The sequence below is a fragment of the Lycium barbarum genome, chromosome 3 (assembly GCF_019175385.1).
Source record: "Lycium barbarum isolate Lr01 chromosome 3, ASM1917538v2, whole genome shotgun sequence".
NCBI classification, from domain to species: domain Eukaryota; kingdom Viridiplantae; phylum Streptophyta; class Magnoliopsida; order Solanales; family Solanaceae; genus Lycium; species Lycium barbarum.
The window spans coordinates 27,498,328-27,507,489 of NC_083339.1; the positions used below are offsets into that span (position 1 = coordinate 27,498,328).

Sequence of the window (9,162 nt, forward strand, 5' to 3'; positions counted from 1 at the left end):
TAACCTCTCCTAGTTCTCCATCATCAATTAAGTTGAGTTTAAGGCCGTAAAACCCGAGACTGGCTAATATAAGGTAGAAGCTCGTGTGGGCAGCAAGTTGTTGGCCTTGTAGCTTGGAAGTGAAGTGTTACAGTTGTAGTTTCTGGACTAGTAAGGTATGTTTATCCTCCTAATTTAGTTATTGAGTTGTCCTTGAAGGATTTTAATGCTTTAAAGTGAAGAAAACCATGATAGGAAGATTATAATTCCAGTTGTCGATGCTGTTAACTTATGGACTGTTTTTGAAGGAAGTTTTGGGATGGATTTGCGGATGTTTATCTTGTTGTATCTTGATGTAGTTGTTGTGGAATGTTGTTGATGATGTTTGGGTTTGATTTGAAGATGGATAGAAGTGGATATTATAAGGGAAAGCTGCCCGAATTCCATTAACTTAGAAACTAGTTTAACATGGGGTTTAAGAATGTCCTTGGCCTAACTTTGGTATGATTCACCTTGTATGTGGATTTGTGAGCTCGAAAGTTAAGCGTTGAGTAGCTAAGTGAGTGACCAAGTATGTTAAGGTTATCCCTTTCTTTCTTAAGGCATGATCCTATTGTTATGAACTTTCAAAAATGATATCCATAATGATTCCTCTCATAGAAATGCTAGAAGCTTACATTCTTGATGTTCTTAAGATGTTATTGATGTTGGTCTCACCTTATGATTATTGTTCCTTCAAGGTGAGATATGCCAATGATATTAGCTCCATAATGGAAATTGGAGGTTTACCGACCTTACGTCACTGCGACGAATTTAGAAATGTGTTCTTAAGGAATGCTTTATAAGACATGAATAGTGTGCTAGTAGAAGATCCTTAATGAGGTATTTAATGCTAGAAGAGAGGTTTATGATGTATCTTAGGATTTGGTTAAGGTTTAGTTAATCGGGAAGAAGTCCTAATCTTCCAGAAATGTGCTTATTAGTCTTATGTGATCATGTAGGCATTAACGGATATGTGATGACCATGAGAAGTGCATAAAGATTACTCATAGAGGTCTGGTTATGATGTTGATTATATTTACCACTGGTCTACAGCCAGTTGGGTAGATTATGTATCACAATTACAACTGAGCTATGGGCGGTCGGGCAGATATGTATTTACCACCATGCTATGGCTGGTTGGGAAGTTATTACCACCGAGCTACGGCCGGTTGGGCAGTTACCACTGATCAGTCGGGTAGTTGCGCTCTACGATCGGGCGATAATCGGATTGGCAGTTACTACCGTCCTACGGCCGGTTACCCAGTTCCCACTGATCAGTTGGGCGGATAGCACCAGGATGATAAGTAGGTCAGGACCACAGTATTGTACATAGATGTAGTTAAATATAAGAGAGTATAGAGAGACATTCATACTAGATTCTCATTCGTAGAAGTGCCAGGTTGATTCTTATCCTTCTTCTTTGCAATATATGTTTATTATATTACATTTCCACCTTACATACTCGGTACATTATTTGTACTGACGTCCTTTTGTTTATGGACATTGCATTCATGCCCGCAGGTATAGACAGACGAGACGAGGACCCTCTACAGTAGGCTGCCTCGAGGTACCAGTTTTGATTGGTGAGCTCCACTTCTTCCTGGAGCATTGCCGAGTCTAGGATTGTATATGTGTTTTTGTGTTATGGGTATGTCGGGGGCCCTGTCCCGACTTATATACTTTAGTCATGTTCTTAGAGGCTTTGCAGATAGTTTCCTGTATACAACTTAGTCATGCCTTGTCAGTTGTTATGTCGGCATCGTCGGCCCATTGTACAAACACATACACATATGCATGATATTATATTCACCGTTGGCCTCCTTGGTCTTATTTGTCCATTCGAAATATAGATGATGCGAGTTACAGTTTGGTTCGCTTGGTCCCTGTAAGGTGTCGGGTGCCAATCACGCCTCTCCAAGGTGGGGGTGTGATAAAGTGGTATCAGAGCAGGTGTTTCCTAGGGTTGTCTGTAAGCCACGTCTAGCAGAGTCTTGTTTATAGTTTGCAGTGTACCACATTTATAAACAGTAGGTTGCAAGGCATTTAGTAAGATTTCCTTTCTTTCATATCTTAGATCGTGTGATAGAACCATATTATGAGGATTTCCTTTTTCCTGACCATATGTTATGATTTCAGTATTGCCCGTGACGAGGAAACCTTCAGCGGCCCAGGAGGGAAAGTCAGTGGCAGGTAGGAGAACTGGTTGGGCACCATTTGATGATGTTGGGGAAGGTGAGTCCTAAAATGAAGTTCCATATCGGACCCCTTATACCCCGCCAGCTCCAGAGAAGCATATAGGAGCTCTAGCACCCCCAGTTTCACCACCTGATGCCTCGGGTTAGGAGATGCGAGAGGCTATTCGGTTGTTGATGCAGTTAGTAGCCACTCAAGCTCAGCGTCAGGGTACGGGTCATGGTGATTGTTACATCTCGGGAATTTCGAGTTGTTGCGCGGTTAATAGACTAACGCATGGTTAAGCTAAACATGAAGTCCTTATGAAGTTAAGGGGAGTTTTTGATAGCTTTAAGTGCGTACTACAAGATTTTGAAGTCGCGTGACTCGGTGGAACTAAATTCGTTGAGGGAAGTGAAATGTAAGTTCTGTTTATGAAGATTTCGCATAAATCGAGCTAATGTTTATTTAGAAATGTCTTGAGAAGGAGCTATAGGGCTCCTTAGATGGTTAATGAAGTGTTATATAAGTTCCAAGAGAGTTCCACAAGGATTGGGAGTCAAACGAATCAACGAAAGCAAGTTCGGAAAAAAAATGGGTTGTAAGACCACTTATACGGTCCGTATAACCATTCTAGAGAGGGGTTATCCCATGGTGGGATTATACGACCATTTATACAGACCGAATAAAATTATACAGACCGTATAAGTGGCCGTATAATCGGGTCGGGTCACTTTTTTTCTCTTTTTATATATAGATCACCCTTGTTCTTATTTTTCATTTCCCACATTTTCCCCCAAGTCTTGAAAGCTCTATAACCTTCCCTTTATCATATTAACCCAAACCCAAGAGAAATCAAAGATTAAATAGAAAGAATCAAGAGAATCAAGTGTGGGAAGACTCACTAGGGTTTGTAGAATTCAAGATTTTCTTTGGTATTGAAGTTGGGGTTTCATTCAAGTGAAATACTTTAACCCAAAGTTCATCTTTATATGATAAAGGTTGAGTTGTTTTTACATCTATTTCATGTTATTAAGAGTATTTGGCTGTTGAATAACTTTGATGAGGGAAGAAAGTAGAAGATGAAGCTCAAATATGGATTTAATGATATTTTTGAGTAATAAATTAACTTGAGTCATGATTCTTAGTATGCTATGAGAATAATCTTGTTGAGGGGGGTACTAATGATGTTGAGGAAATATTGTATGTAAGTGAATATGGTGTTGTGTTGTAGCTATTGTTATGAATGACCTTAAAAAAGGAGTTTTGAGGATTGGACAATTCATAACTTGAAAGAAGCCTCTTGATTATGATATTATGTATGTTGCTTTGATGTTTGGGAGTTGTCTATGATATGGAGAAAATCAATGAAACAAAGGAAATACTGCCCAAATTCCTTTAGCTCTTAGTTGCTTTAGTTTAAACTTAATCATGCTTTCAATGACCTAACCTTAGTATGAATCCTCTTGAATGTAGAGTCGTGAGCTTGAAAGGAGAACGTTTAGTCGTTAAGAAGACAAAAGGTATGTTAAGGCTAGTTTCTTTCTTTCAAAGGCATGATTCCTGTGTTATGATTCTATCCATATTTTCCATAACCTCCTTATGTCCAAAAGCTAGAAGTTTATGATTGTTAAAAGCTTCTTATGATACCAAAGATGAGATGTTTTCTCTGTTGAACATGATGATGCTGATTTTAATGCTAGAAATTCCAAAGCTTATGGTTTTGATGCTATTGTGAGATTATTGAGTTATTTCATGAATTCCTTGATTTCATTCATTGTTGTTGATCTCACCTTATGAATTGTTCCTTCGGGATGAGATATAGTGATGATGATTATTCCATAAGATAATCGGAGGTTACCGACCTTACGTCACTCTGATAGATTGCAGCTTTTAATTAGGCTCTCATGCATGCTTATTTTTATGTATGATTACACCGGGCCTAATTGGCCGGGCAGACACCACTACGGTGGGCGTAGTGGGCGGCTTATGGATAATGATAATAACACTGTGCCTTTAAGGCAGGGCAGACACCACTAGTGGGCGGCATGAGATGGTTACCCCGGACGCGGAAGGCCCAGACGCCGGCTAATGATGAGTACACTGTACCCATATGGTCGGGAAGTGTGTGTATATATATATATATATATATATATATATATATATATATATATGTTATGATGTTGTTTTAAAAGTGAAAGTTAGCATGCATGGCTTCGCCTAGAGGCAGTCAGTTGCAGGTTCTCTTTATCTCACGTTTCTTTATTTCTTTATTATATTATTCTTCATGCCTTACATACTCAGTACATTGTTCGTACTGATGTCCTTTCTTTTATGGACACTGCGTTCATAGCCGCAGGTAGATAGGGAGAGGGTCCAGATCCCTTGGAGCTTTATCAGCAGATATACAGGAGCACTCCACCACTCCGGAGTTGCAGTTTATTGGTATATTCTTTTGTGTTTATATTTGGGGCATGGAGGGGTCCTGTCTCGTCCTTATAATTTTCAGTACTCCAGTTAGAGGTTCGTAGACATGTGTGGATAGTAGATATTTCATGACCTTATTAGTGTATATTCTGTATAACATTTTGTAGCCTTGCAAGCTTGTTCATATAGATGTTTGAGGTGGAATCGAAGAATGCTTCGTAACGAGTTTTATCTTTGAGAATGGCATTTATTCTGTTTGAGTTATTTGATAATTAGAAAGGTGGTCCACTAAGATAGATTGGGGAGAAGTGTGACAAGTGGTGCTCGATAAGCTAGCTCCGGGTACCCGTTATGGCCCTCTGGTTGGTTTATGACAGTGACAGAGCTGTTAGTGCCAGAGTCCGAGACTTTATTAATTTAGACCCTCCAGTGTTCTTTGGGTCAAAACCAGATGAGGACCCGCATAATTTTATAGATGGGATGCTGAGAACGTTGCGAGTGATGCATGATTTAGACACTGAGTTAGTAGAGTTAGCTTCCTACATATTACGGGATGTGGCTGTTTATTAGTATGATACTTGGATGTCTTCTAGAGGGGTTAATGCACCTCCACCCGTGGGCAAGAGTTCGTAAATGCCTTTCTTCGACATTATCTGCCACCAGAGATTCGTTGGGCGAGAGTAGACAGATTTTTTACTCTTAGGCAAGGAAACAGAAGTGTGCAGGAGTATAGCCTATAGTTTAACTCTTTGGCTAGGTATGCTCCCACTATTGTAGTAGAGATGGAAGACCGAGTGCATCGATTTGTGGTGGGACTCGAGCCGCATCTAATTAATGAGTGTTCCATAGCTGTTTTACTTGATGGTATAGACATCTTCTGTATCCAGGCATATGCTCAGAATCTATAAGATCAGACGAGACAACAGTCCGAGGACTTGTGTGAGAGTCAGCCTAAGAGGGCTAGGTTTTCTAGTTAGTTAGAGGACGTTAGGGGTAGTTTTAGGCCCCCACTTTCAGCTACTAGTACTCCTTCACTATTGTGGAGGCCGCTTTATGAGAGGTCGGCTTATTCTGAGTCAGGTCGGGATTCGAAGGCTTCGGGTTTTTAGTACCGGAGGGACTCAGCACAGATGAGGATGCCTCCTCCACGATGTAGTCAGTGTGGTAGAGCCCATTCTAGATGATGTTGTCAAGGCTCTGATGTATGTTATACATGTGGAGTTTCAGGTCACTATATGAGGGATTGCCCGATGAGTGATAGAGGTGATATAGTTCAACCCACTAGATCAGTAGCAACTTCATCTTCTTTGGCATGCTTCCCAGAACGAGGCCCTCAGACATCGGCCAGTAAAGGCAGAGGTAGAGGTGGAGCGTCTAGCTGCGGCAGTGGTCAGAACCACATATACGATTTGGCTAGGCACCAGGATCAGAAGCAGCTACTCTATGTTGATACAAGTATATTCACTAGTTATGTATGGCTAAAAAGTTACTATTGTTTGTTGTGACCCTGCGGCATTGTGTATTTTGGATTGCTGTGTCATAGGTTAGTTGTATTACAAGTACAGAGGAAGTTCTGCCAAAATTTCCATAAGATCTCTGAGAGTTTATCATTCGAGGACAAATGTTTTTAAGGGGGGAGAATGTTACACCTCGTAAATTTTCGCGTCGTTTACATTGTGAGTAAATTAACGTAAGCTCGGAGAGGTTATGGAACCCTTACAAGGTTAAGCAATACTTTTAACAAGTGCCAAGCAAGTGTCTAAAGGTTCCGGGATCAAATGAATCAAAGAAATTAAGTTTGTCGAAATGTTGAAAAAACTTGGCAGAATTTTTGACAGGAAATTCTGGTCCAACTTGAGAGAGGTATATATCCTATAATATTAGGAGTTATGTAATGCATAGCCTCTGTAAACTGAAGTTCAGCGAGTCTTCTTTCCGATGCAACTGGCAGATTGCAATTTGGAGATTTACGGTGGGAGATACGGGTCTTCGAAATTCGATGGAATCGTCATTGTACATCGACAGTTCCGTCAATGTGAGGCGGTGGAGAGATTTCTGGAATGTTTATATATTGTTCTATTATGTTTTAGCACTTCATTTCTCCATAGTAACAGACCCTAATCACCCTTAAACTCTCTCTAAGCTCTCCTAGTTCTCCATCATCAATTAAGTTGAGTTTAAGGCCGTAAAACCTGAGACTGGCTAATATAAGGTAGAAGCTCGTGTGGGCAGAAAGTTGTTGGCCTTATAGCTTGGAAATGAAGTGTTACAGTTGGAGTTTCTGGACTAATAAGGTATTATTATCCTCCTAATTTAATTATTGAGTTGTCCTTGAAGGATTTCAATGCTTTAAAGTGAAGAAAACCATGATAGGAAGATTATAATTCCGGTTGTCGATGCTGTTAACTTATGGACTGTTTTTTAAAGAAGTTTTGGGAAGGATTTGCGACTATTTATCTTGTTGTATCTTGATGTTGTTATTGTGGAATGTTGTTGATGATGTTTGGGTTTGATTTGGAGATGGATAGAAGTGGATATTATTGGGGAAATGTTGCCCGAATTCCGTTAACTTAGAAACTATTTAACATGGGGTGTAAGAATGTCCTTAGCCTAATTTTAGTATGTTTCACCTTGTATGTAGATTTGTGAGCTCGGAAGTTAAGCGTTGAGTAGCTAACTGAGCGACCAGGTACGTTAAGGCTATCCCTTTCTTTCTTATGGTATGATCCTATTGTTATGAACTTTCACAAATGATGTCCATAATGATTCCTCTCATAGAAATGCTAGAAGCTTACATTCTTGATGTTCTCAAGATGTTATTGATGTTGGTCTCACCTTATGATTATTGTTCCTTCAAGGCGAGATACGCCAATGATGTTAGCTCCATAATGGAAATTGGCGGTTTACCGACCTTACGTCACTCTGATGAATTTAGAAATGTGTTCTTAAGGAATGTTTTGTAGGACATGAATAGTGTGCTAGTATAAGATCCCTAATGAGGTATTTAATGCTGGAAGAGAGGTTTATGATGTGCACCCGGATGATAAGTAGGTCAGGACCACAATATTGTACATAGATGTAGTTAAATATATGAGAGTATAGAGAGACATGCATACTAGATTCTCATTGGTAAGTAAAAAGTGCCAGGTTGATCCTAATCCTTCTTCTTTGCAGTATATGTTTATTATGTTACATTTTTGCCTTACATACTCGGTACATTATTCGTATTGACGTCCTTTTTATATGTGGAAGCTACGTTCATGCCCGCAGGTATAGACAGACGAGACGAGGACCCTCCACAGTAGGTTGCCTCCAGGTACCAGTTTTGATTGGCGAGCTCCACTTCTTTCTGGAGCATTGCCGAGTTTGGGATTGTATATGTATTTTTTTGTTATGGATATGTCGAGGGCCCTGTCCTGACTTATATACTTTGGTCATGTTCTTAGAGGCTTTTGCGAACAGTTTCTTGTATATAGCTTAGTCATGCCTTGTCAGTTGTTACGTCGGCATCATGGGATAAATTTACATATACATATGTATGATATTATATTCATAGTTGGCCTCCTTGGCCTTATTTTTCCATTCGAGACATAGATGATGCGAGTTACTGTTTGGTTCGCTCGGCCCCAATAAGGTACCGAGTCCCAATCACGCCTCACCAAGTTTGGGGTGTGACATTTTTATCGAGTTATACCTTTCCAGCTTTCCTAGAAGCATTTGTAATAGGTATAAACACTTGTCAAATTCATCTTCAAGTTGAGGAAAACGTGGTGGGGGCTTAACAGTCTAGGGAGATTATTGAGATAGAAATTAAAGTTAGTTCCTAAGTTGCAGTGTTGTAATCTGAATTTTCTTATACTCACAGTTGTAGTTAAGTTTTGGGAAAAATCCTGCAGAGCTGTAGATCGTGTTTTTTTTCTTGTGAGCCATGTCGTTTCCACATAAAATACCATGTCGTTACTTTTCTGTTCGTTATTATTCTGTATACGTAACTTGGAACAGATAAAGAAACCTGGTCTATCTCTAGGCTAAAATCAGGTGTAACGTAGGATAGATATTTGGTCGTGCAAAATAACAAATTACGAGCAATGACATTTGATATGCACATTTCAGACTTGGAGATGTCATGGACTTGGATAGTAGTACTATTAAATATTAGGGTTTTTGGAGAACCAGTTGAAATGTCGCAGTTGATCTCAAAATTTGGGTCAAAAGCACAACATGATCCTATACCAATCCCAAATAGATATGGAGCTGTAAGATTAACGCACTGCTTTGTGCATCCTGGTTTCGTGACATCCGCACCTTTGGTTATGGTGGATAATGTCATGATTAGAAAACAAGAAGAAAAAAGGCGAGTTGCATAGCAAGCTGAAACAGTAGTTGCCTTTGTAGCTTCTTTTTAGAAGATTATGGAAAATAATGTTTCAAGGTGTTTCATACATAAAACTACTCTTTAATTAAGCAGAAGATAACATAGCTATTGAAATAGTAGAAGATTAATTTCTAATGGTTTATGAATTAATATTGCAGAAATTTTCA

General features: G+C 39.5%; 1 pseudogene; it reads right to left on the minus strand.

The window, feature by feature from the left end:
• The window catches only part of LOC132630586 (wall-associated receptor kinase 3-like), a 76,871-nt pseudogene extending 67,921 nt beyond the window's left edge, over positions 1 to 8,950 (minus strand).
• Positions 8,951 to 9,162: the final 212 nt, after the last annotated feature.